Source organism: Poecilia formosa, unplaced genomic scaffold, assembly GCF_000485575.1.
Source record: "Poecilia formosa unplaced genomic scaffold, Poecilia_formosa-5.1.2 Scaffold1257, whole genome shotgun sequence".
NCBI classification, from domain to species: Eukaryota; Metazoa; Chordata; class Actinopteri; order Cyprinodontiformes; family Poeciliidae; genus Poecilia; species Poecilia formosa.
Genome location: NW_006801196.1, coordinates 12216 through 17643, shown reverse-complemented (window position 1 = coordinate 17643; position 5428 = coordinate 12216). Strand labels below are relative to the sequence as shown.

The 5428-nt window shown below is 33.2% G+C and overlaps 1 long non-coding RNA gene across 1 annotated transcript in view; it reads left to right on the top strand.

Annotated features, from left to right (window-relative positions):
* The first annotated feature begins 2755 nt into the window (after positions 1 to 2755).
* Positions 2756 to 5428, top strand: part of LOC103132733 (uncharacterized) — a 6901-nt gene continuing 4228 nt past the window's right edge. Inside the window, exon 1 of the long non-coding RNA XR_475611.2 lies at positions 2756 to 2911. This is a non-coding gene — a long non-coding RNA (uncharacterized LOC103132733). The remainder of the gene's footprint in view (positions 2912 to 5428) is intronic.

Genomic DNA, 5428 nt, shown 5'->3' with positions numbered 1-5428 from the left:
TCAAGACAGTTTCTTGAAGAAAATGGTCAGAATTGTCCATAACTAGCAGCTAGGTAAGTGGTCCTCAAATCCAGGCCTGGAGGGCCGGTTGCAGAGATACAACTCTGAGATGTATCTCTGCTTCAACACACCTGAGTCAAATAATGAGGACTTTAGTAGAACTCTGGAGAACCTGACTGCACTGAGGAAGTGATTCAACTATTAGAGTCATTCAGGAAGTCATTCTCCACAAAAAAGAAAAAAATCTCAGCAGATGTAGGTAATGCCTGAGCATCAATGAGCTTCAGAAGTAATGAATTTTAAGTGATTTTATTTTAGAAGAGAGACTGACTAGAAGACGATGACATGTGACCCTACACAAGTCCAAACCAGAACTTCTGGAGGTCAGAGTCATCACCAAGTCCTGGTGAAAGTCCTGCAGGTCTGGTAGTGACTGGGGAGCTTCAACTTGAAGCAGCAGCTGAGACCCACCTTCATTAGGTCACACGGCACATCAATCAGTCAAGTCTCAAAATTCACCAATCCTTAGGCCAGAAGCAGCTTGTAAGTCAAGAAATATTTGTGTTTGCATCAAAAATACAAGTGTGAATCTCGTCCTGTGCATTTGTGCATCTTGATCTGTGCGTTTGTGAATTATGAGACTGTTTCAGCGCCATGGAAAGTTGACATTGTTTCTCCCTGCATCCAGTGGGTGGCGCAGAAAAGCAGGTGCTGTCATATGGGTCCCACTACAATCAATAGCCCCACAGGCACGCCCACTAGAAGGAAACAAACGCAACCCCTATAACACTTTCATTCTACTGGCTGAGACGGTTGCCACACAATGGTATTTTTTTGTTTAGAGAGAGCAGAAAAGAATTTGCAAGCGAGCAGAGAGAAGTTTTGAGCACAAGGATGAAGGTACGAGAGAAAACAGTGAATATTTGAAAGAGCGCAGAAGTTTTGAGTACAAGCACTACAAGAGTGATTCTATAATTGTAGATACATTTGATGTCCAGAGTCATTATTTTTGGTCTGGTATATTAAAATATTTCAATTTTTTAAATGTTTTGTAATTTATTACTCATTTTAATGGATCATAATATTTAACAAGTAAAAACATTTAAGTAAATACATTTAAAATTGTTTTATATAGCTGAAAAACCAAGACTTCTTGTCGTCCGAGTTGGGTACTGTCTTTTTTAACCTGAAAAATGATGCAAAAACCTATGTTTTATTATTTTTCTTTGGTGAATTTGTTTTTTCTATCTTTTTTTAAACTGCCTAAATGGTCAATTTAATAACATCACATTAAATTAACTCAAAATACCCTTATTTTTGAAAAAATATGTGTCCGAGAATTTTTTGTCAACTCTGTTACCATGTGGTTTTGTCCCCGTAAATCTGTGAAATTTCCTTCTACAGCTATATAAACTGCATAAAGGTAGGTCACTTACTTTTACTGAAAAGACCCCAAACACACAGAGGTCTATGTGCCATTCTCTGGGAAATATTTTAGTTTAAAAATCACAATCACCAGGGGTTATTGTTTTCAATGTTAATCTTGTTACCAAAGTATCATGAGAAAAATACCACAGATTTTTGATCAGAGACAAGTTTATTTAATGGTTTTTAAACCATTATCTCAGTGGTGTCATGTTTTTTCAGAATTTCTACACTCAAGTGGACTTTTTAATAAAAAATTTTAAATTGTCAATTCTGTTACCAAACAGGGTAACAGAGTTTTCAGTTCTAAATTATTCTGATCCTGTCAATTCTGTTACTAACACCAACTCTGTTAGGTAACAGAGTTGACAGGTTTATGACATACTTTCACAAAATAAAAAAAAAGAAAACTTGTCCAGAGCACCATATACATTGTTGGTTGACTTCTGCTGTGATTTAGTATTACTGACCAATTTTATTTCTAAAAGAATGATGGTTTTCAATGAGTTTTAATGAAAAACGTTTGACCCTATGCAAATAACTCTGAAAAGTTGAGTATGTTTTGATTTTTTAAAATGTATTTTTAAGTAAAACATCTCAATTTAAAGTATTGGGGTAGTAGGACACTTGGTGTAATGGAATAAAAATATTTTAGTCTGCTAGAATTTATTGTTTTTTTCACTCACTGTCTATATTGTCCGTAATAGAGTTGACATAACATAGCGCAAAACATACGTTTTTTCTGAGAAAAAATGATAAAATATGTAGCTAATGTTTGGCAATTACAGATTTTTTAAAAGTTTAATGCCTTTTCAATAGACTACCTAAGAAACTTTTTAAGAATTTTTTTTTTGTCATTTCTTGAAGTGCCAAATGTATCTCCAATTATAGAATCACTCACAAGTTTTGAGTGACTGCTTTCAGACTCAAAATGTGCGCTCTCGACTTATGGCAGTCAAATTTCCACATAGGTTTGGTAAAATGAGGATTTGAGGGCCTCCTACCACTCCCCATTAGTGGTGATTGTACTGCAGGTCACTATATTGTTCCACAAGAACTCGTGAGGGTGTTTCATTAATTTGTCAGGACACTCATGTAAAAGAGATCTTTGATGTCAAGAAGTTTTATTCTGTTTAAATAAAGGTTGAAGAAAGAGTAAGATGTTAAATGCAATCATTTCCTATCAAACCATAAACTAAGCAGTAAACATAACGTATAAATAGAAATACAAATGTTTAATCCCCAATAAATAGTATAATATTTACTTAAATTTTATATAATTTTATATATAAATTCATATTTAATAATATAATTTTGCTTTTGTGCTTTGTATCATCTTTTTCTGCTTCAGATCTTTCATGGGGTTGGTGTTAACGAGGAGAACCACTTCCAGCCCACCTATGTTTACCCCGAAGAAGTGAAATTTTTAATGCGCTCTGTTTTTCCAAAAGACATCTGTGACTACCCCAACCCTAAGCACAATCACGTGAGTTTTATCAATCAATCAGTCAGTCAGGTTTGGTAAATTGTCCACATTAAACACAGGAAACAAAAAAAAAAACAACAATAAATACACCCATAATTTACCAAAAAACAGAATAGGCTGAAGCCAAGTTTATTCTTGCCTACCCTATTTTATACAACAACCTACCAAGATATCTTCACAATACATATGTAAATCTACTTTACAGTGTAAGATGTTATCATTTTACATTTTAGAGCTTTTTCTTTTGGCCTTTATTTGATAGTTAATTGACAGGAAAGTGAGTAATGAGAGAAGAGGGAAGACATGCAGCAAAGGTCACCAAGGCCAGGAATCAAACCTGCGACAGCTGAGTCGAGGACTAAGGCCTCCATAAGTGGGTTGTGCTTAACCCCTGCACCACCACAGCACACCCAACATTTTAGAGCTCTTTTAAAGCTCACCAAGAAAGGACATAACTTAAAATCATCATTCAATTCATTCCACAGTTTCACACCAATAACTGAAATGCATCTAGATTTTACCTGGCTCTTCTCTTTTGCACATTCAAATATAAACAAACCTCACATGATATTTATTCTCTCTCAATTTAAATAATTTCTGAACACCAGAAGGAAGACTTTTGTTCAATGCTTCATACATTATTTCCAGTATTATTATATAAATTATATCTTTAAATTTTAATGCATTACATTGAATGAAGAGTTTATCAGTTGGTTCACGGTATCCCACCTTATTAATAAGCAACTTAACTAATATATCAGTTTGTTTTACTTGCATTTCCCCAGATTTCTGAACAATAAGACAAATAAGGCAAAACCAAAGAGGAATATATAATATGCAAGTCTTTAACATTTACTAAATCTTTTATTTTAAACAATATTCAAATAGTTTTTGCAACTTTATTTCTAATATTCTATGTGAGGCTTCCAACTGAGTTTATTGTCTATAATAATTCCTAAAAAATTTGTATCATATACTCTTTCAATTTCAACTCCATTGATGCAAAACTTTACATTATTATAGATCTGATTACCAGAGAATACCTTGAATTTAGTTTTTCCTTCATTTAATGACAACTTATTGTAATCAAACCATGTTTTCAACTCAGTTAACTCTTTTTCTACTGTTTTTATTATTTCACCCATATTTTTTCCAGAAAAAAATTAATTTGTGTCATCCGCAAACATTATAAACTTCAAAATATTGGATACTGCAAAACTATTGTTTAAGTAAAGTATAAATAATTTAGGTCCTAGGACTGACCCTTGAGGAAGACTTTGTGACTTTAACAACACAAAGTCTGTGACTTTGTGTTGTTATTTTGTACATATTGTAATCTGTTACTCTTCATTTTGTCAGGAAAAGTTCTAGTTAAAAATGATCTGTTACAAATATAAGTGAGAGGCTTAATAATACTAGAAATGACCTCTTTCATGATAGCCATGTCAATAACATTACAATCTTTGGATTTCTTATTTTTAAATGTTTTAACTACATCTATTACATAACTTTCACTCACTATTGTATTAATATTTCCAGTATTATCAAATGTATAATTATATTTTCCATCTCTAGCCTTTGGCAATTCATTGACTAAATTAGGACCAATATTAACACTTATTAAAGACTTCAACAATATCCTCTGTTTTTTCCCTGAATGTTATGTTTAATACGTATTGGAAAGTCTCTATCTTTGTTATTTTTAACAATACTATTAGTTATATTCCAAGTACCCTTAATATCATTACAATATTTTTGCAGTAGTCTATCATAATAATTCTGTTTTTGCTTCCACAGCAATGTTGTTAACTTATTTTTATATTTTTTATATTTGTCTCCTTTTTCCTGAGTTACTTAATGAAAAACTTATATAACTTGTTTTTCTTTTTACATGCTCTCTCCAAACTCTTTGTTATCCAGGGAGTCAATCTATTTTTGGATGTTTGTTTATGTTCTTTAAGGGGACATTAATAATTATAAATTCTTTCAAATATTTCCAAAAACATATTATATGACTCATTAACATCAACATAAACATTTTGCCAATTATAATTATTTTAGATACGTCTACTCATGTTTTTGCTTATCTGAGGTCATGAAGACATGTACCACTTGTACAGCCTAGAATGCCCATCACCACACCCCAGGGGCAAATCAGACACCTGGATTTCTTAGCATCGTAGCATTTGATGCCTTTAGCATGAGATGGTAAAGGCAAATATCTAGCTACAAGACGTGCTAACGGCACAAAATGCTGCAATTAAGTGCAGAGGTGCTCAAGCCAACAACAGCCAACCGAAACCCCGTGGCCATTCGTATAGCAAAACATACCTATGATCAGAAAATCCAGCAATGCTCACAATATTGTGATTGACAGGGCTAAGACCCGCCTCTAGGATCTGACTGGTTGTTTCTAGTTAGCACTGGGAGAAAGCAGAGGACCTCAAGTTTTTCAAAGATTATCTGTCTCATACCTTACTGTCACGACATAGTGACAGTTTCAACAAATATGTAAAA